The sequence below is a fragment of the Siniperca chuatsi genome, linkage group LG13 (assembly GCF_020085105.1).
Source record: "Siniperca chuatsi isolate FFG_IHB_CAS linkage group LG13, ASM2008510v1, whole genome shotgun sequence".
In the NCBI taxonomy this organism is placed as follows: domain Eukaryota; kingdom Metazoa; phylum Chordata; class Actinopteri; order Centrarchiformes; family Sinipercidae; genus Siniperca; species Siniperca chuatsi.
The window spans coordinates 17,461,688-17,475,849 of record NC_058054.1 but is presented as its reverse complement, the minus strand read 5'-3'; the positions used below and the strand labels follow the sequence as shown (position 1 = coordinate 17,475,849).

Here is a 14,162-nt window from a genome sequence, read left to right as displayed (position 1 = left end):
TTTGACAATAAAAGGAATTTCCTGTTTCATAAAATCTGGAGCTTATTTTCATACTTTAACGTGATTTTCACACTATTACTATCGCGATTACTATCATTAATAATGGTATTGTACTCACCAAATTCATTGCTTGCATCTGGGAACACGTTGACATCGCTAACAAGACATCTGACTGGGCAAGAAACTTGAAATGTCATAAAGGTTTTTTTCATTTTACACCTGTATTAGTGAGTCAACAGGGAGATGACAGGAAATCAGGGGGGAGAGAAAAACATGCAACAATGGTTTCCAGTCGGAACATTGCAATTAAGGGTCATGTCTTAACTCCTAGGCCACCAGAGTTCCACCAGTCAGGCTTTAAACAAATTCCTAGGTAGGGAGTACCTTAAGTTATGAGTTCCCTGGTTGTAAGAATTTCACACTGTGGGGTATTTAAGGATTTATTTTGTACCAGATTGGAGATTTATGCATTTATATATAATTTGTTTAATAGATTTTCTGTTTGCACACAATTCTTAGTAACTTCCCGTGTTGTGAATCGACTACTAGGACATTTTAAGCTCAAGCTAATATTTAAGCTCAACAGAAAAACTGATTCAATTTATACTGTGATATTTTCGTGAAAAATGATTGTGATGAATTTCTTCGCCATATCACCCAGCCTTACTCCCAGGTTAGCCACATTATTTGGAAGAGAAAACAATGGTGAATGGTAAAATTATTACCCAAACTGTCTATTGACTATTGAATGGTTGCTGAGTGTCAACAAGGTGGGTCTTATCTGATATGAGCCTGTCATTGACAAAACAGTCTCACCACAAGGTCCATGAGTAGCTGTTCTGGAGCTTTCAGTTGTATCACATGCTCTTCCAACCGATGGAGTTGCCCAGTTATGATGGATTTGTAGATGATCAAATTTCCCTTTTTGAGAGCATTTTAAGGACTTCTCGTCCATGTTGGTTTCAAAGTTGAGACTGAAAGTTGGAAACAAAGTACAAAAGGAAAAAAATTTTTTTCCAAGGTTAAGAATGAACTGGAAGATCATGTGATACAATCAAAAGCTTCAGCACAGCTATTAATGAAATTGCTTTTACAACTGCAAAGGTTTCCAAGGTCAAGGATGAACTTTCAATCTCAGGAATGTTTGTGTCTTGCAAAATAGCAGAAAACTCTTTTTGTTGAGTTTTCAATGGACACATAAATGTTTGCCCTCATCCCTAAAGTAGCTTTATGTTTAGCTTCTGTCTGTGTGTAACCCAAATAAAATGAAACAAATGGCAAGCTGTGTGCACCAATCGTTGGTGTTGATTTTACTAGACATAAAAAAAAATCATCTCTCCTGTCCTCCAGTACTATCTGTGCTGTCCTTCCAACCTGTCTTCATCAGAGCTATGTTCCTGTGTTCTCAGATCTCAACAATTACTTTGGGTGAGTGCAACATTTTCATAGCTGACAGAAACAGATGGCCCTTCCCAAACATTTGGTCGAATAGGTTATCTGTGCAAGCAGCTTATTACATCACGTGACATAACTTAAGTTGCATCACCTGACGCAATGATGTAAGTCGACGTTGACTTTTGCAGGAAATTTCCTTCAAAACACACAATAGGGATGATGTAGTTGGAACCCTGATCATATTACCGATAACTGATGACATTTATCCTCTGGTACATCCTCTGCTCTGAAAGAATTGGCTACCGCTGGAGGAATGTCATTATCCAGCGCTAAACCAAGATAAGAGAAACCCTTTGCTACTGATTCATCAAATGATGTTTCTCCCAAAAAGCAGCTATAAAGTAAGTGATAGCAGGCGAGCTTCCCTGAGAGAATATTAGAGCAGTCAGGGTCCTTGAGCACCTAAAGGAAGCTGTGGGACTCTGGTATTGAAGACACACAGAGATGATGGGAGTTCTCCCCAGGGAGCATCCAGTTAAAATTCAAGGACTCTCTCCGTCGCTCATTTTTGCTCCCTCTAATGCTCATCTCGCTCCCTCTCTCCCTCTTAGCAAGGTCACGGCTGAAAAGTTTCAATGATGCCCCAGGAGGCTGAGAATAATCATCCAAGTGAGCATTTGCAGCTATGTGTGTGTATCCAAGCACATGATTGACCTTATGTGCGCACAGAGCTTGTGTGTCTAGGTTTTTGTCCATGTGAGGATCATGTATGGACATGTAGGTGGTTGACCGCTTGGTGGCCTCTGTCATTCCCTCGCAGGGTTACCAGATCCCCGCTGGTCAGTTGCTGCACCCTTTTGCATCTCAAATGGACCGTCTGATGTGAAGCAATCAGCACTTCAGCCTCTCCCCTGTGATTTCCTCTTCGTAAAGTATCATAAAATGCAAACTGAGAGCTTGTGGAACTCGTTTTAGGGCATTCAATAACTATCATTCCACAGCTAAAATGGCAAACATGTCCTGTGAGTCAAAGAGAGTGAGGCTCAATGACTGTCTTTGACGGAGAAAGCTAGTGAAATAAATTGTCTGTTGCATGTTATGCCATCATAGCTATTCAGCTGAAATCTGCAAAATATATCCATACCATAATCATCACTTACGTACTGACAAACAACCTTCGGAATTGGTACTGGAAGATACACAAACCTATCAACAAACACATTGACAGGCAAGAAAAGACACAACAAATGTACACACACCCCAACCATCTAGATACCAAGGAACAAGCACACAAAGAACGAGGCTGACTGTATCCAATGCCAGTCCCATCCTATCTGCTTAGTATGCAGTCCTTCCCAAGGACAGAGAAGACAGAGAAGAATCTGTTCTATCTTTATGTGACTGCGAGTGAACTGGTGGGAGGAATGAGAGGGAGCAAGAAGAGAGGGAGAAGAAAGAGTGAGCGCTGCAGGAAAGGCGCTGACAGCTCGCCATTCGAAAATAGCCTGAAGAGTGCGGCTCCAAAATAATTCCCCTTTTCTCCCTGATCCTAACTTCAACCACAGTGGCTGAATTATTCATTCTAGACCAATGACATGCAGGGACAGGGACAAAGAGTCATTGCTCTATTTTGATTCGCATAATAAATTCATGACTCGATGTTTAAAAGAAGGGGGGAAATAGACAGAGGATGGGAAGGAGGGGGGAGACAGTCAAGGGCTCAGGTCAGGTTGCAAGTGCCAGAAAGTGTGAAACAAGGGTGAAACAGGAAGGAGCAGCGGGAGGGAAACAGCAGATTTAGGAATAAAGACTCTCAAATGAAAAAGGATGTGAAGGGTTGGGAGAAAAATACGTTAAAGTAGCTTCTCTGTAAAATTCCCCATGCATGAAGGCTCAGCTGACACAGCATATTAACCCAGGATCAGCTGAGAGGGAGGCTGACAGGCTGCGAGGGAAACCAGAAAGGAGAAGAGTGAATCAAATGCTAAAGTTGATGAATACTATATTGGCCCAGATATGAGACAATATTTTTCAATATTTTTGGAAAAAGTGGGGGTTGTATTACATTCAAGGACTAGACATTTATGTATTCACAATAACACATTATTTTCGAATGTAACACTGGCTCCTCCAGAGAGTGTTACATTATGGGTTGTTTGAAGCCTTAATTTTGCTAGGCTAGCAAGTTTCTTAAAGTCTTTTTAAAGTATGTTTGGTAGAGTTAATCATCCCCCCAAGAGTCTACATTCTACTTTAACCTACTGGAGTTTTACTGGAGAGAAACTGTGACATGTTTTGCCACAAAGGAAATAAATTCCTGACAAGTGAAAACAAGTCAAAAGCATCTCCTGACGTCCATCAAATAAGCAAGAATTACCACTGTCTCAGATGTCATGATGAAGAGCTCAAAAAGACAAAAAAAGGTCTGAAAAATGCCAAAAGCCAGAGAAAATTATTCAAGAGCCTGATAGGAGAGTGTGTAAGTATACATAGTAGGCAATTTGAGGGGGGGTGAAGGAGGATGCCATCCCCCTTGTTAGCAGAATGATCAAAGTGCATCCCCCTTGTTAACCTGCCATCCCCCCTCTCCATCCCCTGGTAGCAGAGAGAGTGCAGGGGCTGAGGGGTTGAATATGTTAGTCTAGTCTGCCTGACTCATTGATCCTTTATCTGACTGAGGTTTGTGCAAGTTAGAATCTATGGCCCCAACCATGGCTCTAAAATATCAGTAACCTAACAGTGCTGTGTATTGATAAATCCATGGTGCTGTCTGTGGTGGTGAAGTAGCAGTTTTGTCTATAAACTATATAGCTTAAACCTTATAGGGGTTCATGAGTTTGCTAGTCGCGGATGAGCTGAATGAACCAGGAAACTCTCCGTACCCCCTGTTAAAAATGAACAAATTGCCGAATTGTGTATACATTATACTTTAATGGAAGTATTGCATGTTTAATTTTTCGGAAGAAAAGGTTTCAAAAACGAGGACAATCAAAAAAAGGACATTTTCCCACAAGGACTTTAAAAAGTCTTTTTCCAAAACAGCACTTGGAAAAAGCGGGGTTGTGTTATAATTGGGCCAATACAAAAGTTTGCAGAAACAAGGTACCAGATAATCAACAGAAGGAGAGACAAGAAGACAAAGAAGAAGAGACAAAGAAAAACTTGCCACAGGCTTTTGTTCTTTCTAAACAAACTATAGTCACTTTAACAAGCCGCTGAAACACACTGAGTCAGGGGACACATGGCTCCACACAGTCAGTCACGCAAGAACATGAGCTAATGAAAAAGCTCTCTGTTTATCCACACTCGCTCTCTTTACATCTGTGAATGTAGATGTGCACATTAATAACGCAACCCAGGAAGTTCTCTGTAGATGCAGCGTCTCCTCTCTTGAATTTGTTACCAAATGCAAAAAAATACCCCGACTGCCTTGCTAAAAGGCAACAAGTCTCGGACCAGTTTAAAACTGGTGAAAAACAAAGAGGTCAATGATTCGAAACAGTTTTGTTGCGTAAATGAGAGGAGAAGCCAAGCAAAGAGTGATTTCATTTTAAAGAGGCAGCTAACCTTTAGCTGTACAATAAACTTAACAGAAACTGTATACATTTACACAGTTACTCGGCTATTGGCCTCTTTATTATACGCGACACATATAAAGGACAAAGTGACACATATGTGCTGGCATCCCCAAGTCACTTCCACATGCCTCCAGTCCTGCAGGGAGGGTGACGCACATGTGTTTGCGTGAATGTGTGTGTGTCTATGCGTGTGTGTACACACACACACCAATGGCGAACAGTCCCCAGGCTTCTGCAAGCCTGTTTGTGTAGTAGTGAGGCAGAAGTAATGTCTGAATCTGTGCTCCCTCAGAGCGAAATGTATGTGTGTGTGTGTCTGTGCATGTGTGTGCAGAATAGGGGGTCAGTGCTGAAGGACATTACAGAAAATCTGTCCATCTACATTCACCCAAACAAATTATTCCCAGAGCAGCGTGGAGGATGTTTAATATAAAAATGCACAACCAGATTAAATCTTACACAGACTATCACTGCATTTGAGCATCTGTTAAAGTTTAATTGAAATTTGAATTCTACCCATCTTTTGTGCAAGGAAATACAACCTATAATGATACTGCAGCAATTGTTTAGACTTTTCCATTTTTCAAAAGAATTAAAACCTACATTTTTGGACATACTTGGGAAAATCATTCCTCTGGGTGGGCGTTTCCCACAGCAGCGGTTGACTGACATTTGAGAGCCTGCGTTGCTATCTAGATACATTTTAAAAATCTATGGTGCCTGTATAGCCAATGAATGTTGATAAAATAAGTTTTTTCCCCTTTTCAACAAGCCCATGCAGCGCTGGTTATGTGCCGTTAGACGTCTGTCCCTTTACAACATTCAGCATTTGGTAGGACCCATCATTCTGTGAAGTTTGTATTTCACTTGGAAAGTGGGAGCTACCAAGCTAGGCTGTGAAAAGTGGAAGCGAGTTAAACTAACTTACTAATGTTAGTAATGATGTCAATTTTCATTTATACTATTTCAAATTCTGCTGAGTCATTGTCAGTCTCCCTCACACTCATTGCTTGCATTGTTTGTTACACATTATAGAAAGGATGGGTGTCTAGCTAGCGTTAGCTGTCTCTCTTTCATGGGTCCAGTTGTGGAGATGGCAAATGACCAGACTAGTGTCAAAACTCACAGCAACTGATGGGCTGCTGTGCTGAGGCTACTGTCCTGGCCTAGCCTCAGCACTCCGTACTCTGTGATTCAAATCACAACACAGTGTAACGAACGGAGTCACAGAGTAAAGTAAGGAGGGCTCGCAGAGCGGACTAACTGCAAAAATCAAGAGCTAACAACATCAGCCCCCCAGTTATTTAACTGTCTCTGTGTCCGTTGGAATAGAAGTGATATTATTAGCTACTTTTAGTGCCCGCCTGGACAAATCAAATTACTAGTAGTGACATTGTCAGTCTGAACCAAAAATTCACTCCCCATGGAGAACACTTAAAAATTACAGGGATAAATATATATACATATATATATATATTGATTTCTTAGCAAAAAAGAATTTCAGTTTCAGTTCATATAAACATATTTTCAGACTGATGTAAAATGGCCTTTAAGGTATTTTAACACAAGCTCAAATACCAAAACATTTCTTTCCTGACCCTCTCAGTTAGTCAGGTCAGTCCTTTATAGAGGGCATCACATTTTAATTTCTGCAGGGAGCATTGAGCAGTCTTCAAGAAATGAAACTTGAATCATTAAAATCCAATTTGCAGGACTGGGGCACAACACTCCATCACAGCTATCAGCTGAGCCCTCCTCTTGACGTCGCAGGAAAACGTGGTTTGTATTGTGCCTGAACAAACTAAGCGATCAGAGGAGAAATCAATAGCAATACAGCATTCATTAACAGAGTCCTTATGGATCAGAAAGCTGTTCATCTACTGAGAATCACAGATGAAAGAGCGAATGAGAACAACGGAGAGAAAGAGAAGGGAGAATAGAGTAGAAAAGTGAAGCGTACAAGTGAGAATGATTGACCTTATGTGTGCAAAGAGCATGCTCCACACACAGACACACTTCGACAGTGCTCTTGCCTAGAAGTCATGCGGTTAAAGTTAATGAGTAACGTACCCCCTGCCCCAAAGGTCTGTTCTACAGATGGCATTAGATGGTAATACACACACACACACACACACGCACACACACACACAGCAGAAGGGGGGAGACAATAGAGAAAGAGAGAAGAGGAAAAGTAGAGTGAAGAAAGTAGAGCTCTAGCATCTTGCGAGTTGCATTATTAAAACTTAAGGTAATAGTATTTAACCTGCATTAACATTCAATTAACAATAGCAGATATGGGCACGGGTGCACGTTCACGCACACGTGCACGCTCACAGACACACACACAAACACGTATATAAAGGGTAATCTCATTGACCTACATTAACATCCGCGGAGGGACGGGAAGCTCAGGTGAGCAGAGCCACAAACTTCATGACCCACATCAACATTTAATGAAGTCTGACAAACACGAGTCCTTAATTCAAGCAGAGCAGGTAATGAGAGGTCTGCTGCACACACACTCACACACACACACACAACACACACACACACAGTTGGTAGACCTGAAAACCAGAAAACAATGTAGACACACTGAGTTATCAAAATACCAGTAAACTACTAGTTTGATGAGAGAGAAGACAGAAGTCTGGCTGTGTGATTGGTCCTCTTCACATTTTTATATTAAGATTGTAAATAGTAGTGATCAATTAATTTTTACATCATCTGCTGCTTGAGAACCAGCGAAATTAAATGTACTGATTGAACAGAGAATATCTTGCAAGCTAGCAACAACATAGCAGTGCCTGTTCAAGGCTTAGCTTGAAGGTCAATAAATTGCCTGCTTTAATGTGTCCATTGTAAGAACCAAACTATTTTTCACAAAGTCTGTGTATTTTCATGACTTCTTTTACTCTGCTTTGTAAAAGCAGTCTGGTAATAATGGCTGTTGGCAGAGTGTAACATGAACTGCTGTTATGTGATGTTGTGGAAAAAGGCTGTTTGTCTCGAACAGTGTATTTTTCTGTTTTCTGCAGTTGAACAAGAAACCTTATTAGGAAGGCTCAGGGTGAGGTGTCAAAGAAGTAAGAAGCTTTCTTCCGAATGAGAAAGCCATAGTGTAACTGTAAACAATCAAATAAAGTTTCTTTAAAAAGATATTTGCATTTGACAGAGAAAACCCTTGAAAGTCAGTAAAATCAGACCCCTTTTCTGACTTTTAAATGAATCTGTACCTGACTAAGTGGGCTCTGGTCACAGTGGTGTTGAACTCTTTAACAGGAAAATGAGATTAACAAACCTTCAAGGACTTTGTATCTCTCAGCAGGTAAGATTTTTGTAATTTGAAAGGAAAGATTCAATCATCAGTAAATTCAATTTGAGAGTTTATTTGAAAGAGATTGAGAATGACTCCAGGGATGGTTGTGTCAGACTGAATAATAAAGCAAAGCTGAATGCTAATTCATTATGAGTGTTAGTCCTATCAGAGCCAAGCAGCCGAGAGAGAGACAGCGAGGGAAAGTGAAGAAGACAGACAGACAGACAGCAACCGTGAGCGGAGGAATTAACGATAGAATCTCGAGGTGCGGGGGTCACGTCTGAGAAAATGCTGCCGGGAAAGTAAATTAAAGTAAGCGAAATGGAAAGTGAAAGAGCAGAATGAGGAAAACAGGGAAAGTGTGAGAGAGAACAATTTATCGTGAGGGAGGGAGGTAAAGAAAGAGAAACAGCAAGAGGAAGAGGAGGTGTGGAAGAAGGTCAGGAGGTCGTAATAGAGTGGTTATTTGCCCTAAGATAGAGGCCCAATAGAGGCCATTGATTTTACACTGTACATGTACGACAACACCAGTGAACAGCTTCTTTAAAGCCTTATAACCTCTGTGGACACACACATTCATGCACATGTTGACACTCGCTGTTTCGCTGAACGATACTGGAAGCAAGACCATTAAATTCAGTTTTGCGAGCGGTCTCTGATGCAACAACAAGGCTCTGTACTGTAATTCCTCAGTTTAATAAAGACTGGTGTTTTAGTGTGTGTGTATTGGCATGGAGGTTGTATGTGCGCGGGTAGATAGCTGTGGCCGTTGTGTCTTGTCCATGCATGTAACCCAATCACCATCCAGCAATCTAATAGCAGCAATCCTCCATGCAGGGCATCCTTAAAACCCTTGGTGCATTTCTCAAGGTCAACCATCATCCTTACACACACACACGCACACACACACACACACACACACACACACACACACACACACACACACACACTTGTGCACACACTGAGATCAAAAGCTCCTTCAACACGGCCACATACACTCGGCCACCTTCCCAATCAGATCCTCTCACTACGCAGCCCATCATAGCGCCTTCTCTCCTCTCACACGTCTCCGCTCCACTCACAATTTTCTCCCTGAAGCCTTAACCTTCTGTGTTTCACCAACTCCCATGTCTCCTGAACTCCTCACTCCGCTGAGGGTTTTAAGCCTTAAAGGGAAATTCTGCTTTCATACAGCCTAACTGTGTCTTATTTTCAAAGCGTTGACCATCATTCCTTTCGGTTATAATAAAATGGCACTCACCAATTTAATTGCTGAGATCTGGAAAAGTAATAACACTGTTTAAAAGAAGTCAGCTACGGCAAGAATCTTGAGCACTCAGATGATCATAAAGATTTTGAATAAAAGTAACAATGTGGAAATGTTTGTGCTCTTGAGATCAGGCTTAGTTACTGTTGGTTTCAAACAAACTCCTAGGTTAGAAAAACTTATTTGGAAGAGAAAACGAAGGCGAACTGTAACATTTTTGCCCAAACCGTCCATTTTAAACATCCATCACAGTTTACAGATGGACTTCATGGTTTAACTTTGGCCTAATGGAGCCATTTGATGAGTCACACTTACCGTCAAATAATACATGTCCATGTCCTCTAACACATAACATATCCATATAAACATAGAACAATGCAAATCTCTGCATTCTTACTGCTACACTACTGCCTGCTCTTGTATTAGCATTTATCTGTACGTGAATTTTGAATGGGGGCAGTGCAACAAACTGTAAACAGAATACTGACATAAAGTCGATATGGTTAGCTAACAGTTGCTTACTTCCACATCCAGCAGACAAGGAGCAAAATTAGCATTCATTTGGAGTCGTGTTTGTGTCCACCTGACGAATGTAAGTCCATTCGTTCATTTTCCTTTTAGCTCTGTTTTTGCTCTCCACCAACTCTGAGTAAATATCTGGCTCTTTATCTGCTAAATGCTCCACTATGTTCACCAGCTATTCGCTAACTTTGTCTGTCTACTGTTTGGTGCTGAGCAGATAGCGTACAGTCAGTTCATCAGAGCTTATTCGCTGCCTACTGCGTCTGGAAACAAGGTTAATGAGAGTGGTGAAACTGAACCAAAAAAGTAAAGTTACAGGCCGTAATATCAAAACAATGAACTGGAAGATGCTAAAATGCTCCGTAGAGCTGAGGGGAACTGCAGAGTTGATTGATAACTCTGGTGGGTTCGTCACTCAGGGTCACCTTTCACATTATACACAGTAATTTGGTACATTGTTAATATATTGTTAATATATATATAATATATATATAATATATATATATATATATATTGATTAGAGCAGCTTTAAATATGTGTTCATGTTCAATAAATGTTGTGTATGTATGTCTGTATCAAGTTTGTTCAGATTTGTTCCAGACTATCACATGAGCCACACTACCAAACTGAAATGCGTATCGTTGCAAGAAATGGTTAAAACCTTGACGTGTGTGTCCTGACTGAATGTGCACACTTTCATGTTTGCCTCTAAATGAAGCAGTTTAATGCTGGCTACTGTCGGCTTAATCTGTCTGATCATCTGATTGTGCGTGTATCTTGCCCCTTTGGACTTTGTTGTTGCCATGATGCCATGTAATATTATAAAGAGTACAGTCTAGACCTGCTCTATAGGAAAAGTGCAATGAGATAACTTCTGTCATGAATTGATGCCAAATAAATAAAACTGAATAGAATGTTCATAGAGCTCAGCTATTACTTTGGTGAGAACAATGTTATAATAACCAATAGAAATGATGGCCAAAACCACACAAATATGACCCAACTAGTAATGAATTGAAATGTTCCTCTGAGGAGATGTAGCAGAAGGCTTTTATAAATAAATCAAACACCCTCTGCTTCCAGTTTCTCTCCCTGTCTCTGTTCCTTTCTTCACCTTCTTTCCCCAGGGGTGGCTGAAAACTATCACTCTGCTGCTGTGTCCACTCTCTGGAAAAAGACATCAGAAATCAGCACCTGTCTACACTGAGGCCAAACATTTTCACCCACATTCTTCCATTTTTCCCTCACCCTCGGAACTCTTTCTGTCCTGTCAATCCCTTTGACTCGTCGCCTTCTTCCATGATCACCTCAATGTTCTTTTATTTAATTTCACTATTCCTGTCTTCCTCTTTCTGTCCATTAGGTCCTTTCCTTCTCCTCAGTGATCCTACAATGTCTTATTTCCAGTCTTGGACTCCATCTGTGTTTCTTCACACAATTTTACAGGCTTGGCAACAGAAAGGACAGTGATACTATGCTTCAGGTAGCTGTCACACTGCTCCGTTAAAAGGGTTATACTGGTGGTGGGAGTATGTGCCTGCTTTTATGTAAATATGTGTGTTTGTGTAGGAGTTGTACTGTTGTAGTAAATATGTTATAAGGTGGGATAATTACCAGTGAGGTTTAAGGAAAGAAGATAGAGAAAAAGAAAGAAGAGAAAGCAAGAAAGACAGGAGTTTGGATACATTATGGAGTGCAAGGAGTCAGCAGGGTAGAAAGGTTTTGATTGGGGGGGGGGGCTTCAGCTCTCTGGCAAGTCTTTCCGCTCACAGACGCCAACAACAAGTCCGCCCATATGCTGGGAGCGATCTGCCCGCCAGCTCTGTCTGGGTGTTGTTTTGTTTTGTTTTCAGGAAGACGAGACTGCGAACAGCGATAAAGTTAGAAACCCAAACAAGTTAATGAGGAGCAGGAAGTAATGAGCTGATTGCATGATTAGAGGCGTAATTCTTCTGTACACCGAAAAGCCCCCACAGCTATTTACATACCTTTTCTGGATCTATGAGAGCAGCAATAATATGAAGTATCTGCTGTGTTTAGGCTTCACTGAGGTCGCTCTTTGCTCAGGTTCAGGCGACCATACGAAAATGGCTATGAAATCCCCACCCTACCCTCACTTTGACTGTTGAAAAAGCAGACATGAAACCAGCCAGCCATGCTGTCCGGAGGGGCAGAGTCAGGTAAACGTAATTGCTTAGCAAGAGAATGAAACAGGAGATAGGATCAGGAGGAAAGGGAGATAGGTGACAGCCTATAATTGGAAATGGAGAAAGAAGGAAGATGTTGTAAAAAGAGGAAGGGGGGTTGATGGATAGAAAGATAAGGGGCAGGCTTATACACCTCATGTAAATCTGCTGTCATAAGCCATATGAACTCTGCCACAATGTGACATAACACATGGCCACACATGTCATGTTACCACACATGGCAGTGTAGCCTGGGTAAACAAGGTTTAGACCAGAGTGCACAAACAAATCCTGGCTTCAGCTTTTTGTCAGCAGCCACACAAGTTATCCTTTCAGATTTTTTATTGCGCACAATTTATGACTACACACTGTGTACAGAACAAATAACTCATGTACAAAGTTAATGTAATGAGCAAATGTTACAGACACAAAAACAAGTGTTGAGATGAGTGTGATGTGTAATTTGTCCAGCAACATGAAACATGACAACATTCTAGCAGTGGGGGTCCATTTACATGCATCACTCTGACAGCTTACGAAACCCATTATGAAATGCCTCTAGTGGTATACAATAATGCTATAACAAGACACACACATAATCTCTCCTCCTCGTCCTTTCCTTTGCTGCAAATATCTGAGGGCAAGTAGGGAGACCTGTCAGGGTGGGTAGTCGTCAACCCTGAAGATCTGCAAATACGCACTGTTGCGTTTCTGTCTTCTATTGGTAAATACACAGCAACCACTGAGGAGAAAATGTACATGCCTGTGTGTATGAGTGTGTGTAGTGTAAGTGATCATACCCAGGACTGAAGTGTGGTCCCTGATGCCTCTTCATCTGTCCAGCTGTGTGCGTATGTGAATCTATTTTCCTCTCTTCTTGGCCCACAAGTTGCTGACACTGCTCCACACGTGCCGTTCCTTCACTCCTCAAGTCCCCCTCAGTCTGTCTCACTCTCAGACCCCGGTATCAGCAGCTGTACCAAACCTTATCCCCCTCTTTTCTCTCCTTCTCCCTCCCTCCCTCCCACCGACAGGCTCCTGTGTACACACCTCCTTTCACTGCCTGTTGGTTATTGTCCCAAAAAAATGTATCCAGGCATTCGCAGGAGGGGGTCTCATGTGAGAGCTTCCTCTCCTGGAGACAGTCCTCCTCAACGGGTCGGGGCGCCCTCCATCTCCCCCTGGGTGGATGTTGGATTATGAGAAAGGAGAGGGAGGATGGGGAAGGAGCGTGCTGTTGCTGTAGCTGTTGCCTCTGCCTCCTTCAGTATGAGCGCCTCTCTCTCGCTTGGCATGCTTTTCATCTCTCTCTCTCTCTCTCTCTCTCTCTCTCTCTCTCTCTCTCTCTCTCTCTCTCTCACTCTTTTTCTCTCCCACTCCCTCCCCTTTCTCAGTCACTGTCTATCTGCTGCTGCTCCAGCTGTTTGGATTCACAATTCAGTGTGCTGCAGGGCGTACGGCTTAGGGAGTCTCTCTAAACAGCCAGGCAGGAAGAAAAACGAAGAGAGTGAGAACAGAGATTTAGGAGGTGGAAAAACAGGAGAGACAGGGATAAGAGGATTTTGAGCCTGGAAGAAAGGACAATCAATAATAATAATAATAATAATAATAATAATAATAATTAACAAACAAGTTATAAAGTGCTTTACAAAAGACAAAACCAAGAAATGTTAAGATTACAGCTGAATAAATATAAATAAATACTTTTCAATAAAATACAATTTAACAAATGAAATTAATACAAACTGAGATGTTTTTTCTAAAAGATGATTCCCTGGCTAAGCATCTACAGCTATGCTAGCGGCTCTGTGAAGCTGCACTGAGACACATCTATGGTTTGAGCTAATATCAGCATGCTAATATGCTCACAGTGACGATGCAAACATGCTGGTATTTAC

General features: G+C 41.5%; 1 protein-coding gene across 1 annotated transcript in view; it reads right to left on the bottom strand.

Annotated features, from left to right (window-relative positions):
* Nucleotides 1-13,622, bottom strand: part of LOC122886277 (leucine-rich repeat and immunoglobulin-like domain-containing nogo receptor-interacting protein 3) — a 38,343-nt gene extending 24,721 nt beyond the window's left edge. Inside the window, exon 1 of the mRNA XM_044218243.1 lies at nt 13,065-13,622. The gene's annotated coding sequence lies outside the window, so the exon portion shown is untranslated. The remainder of the gene's footprint in view (nt 1-13,064) is intronic.
* Nucleotides 13,623-14,162: the final 540 nt, after the last annotated feature.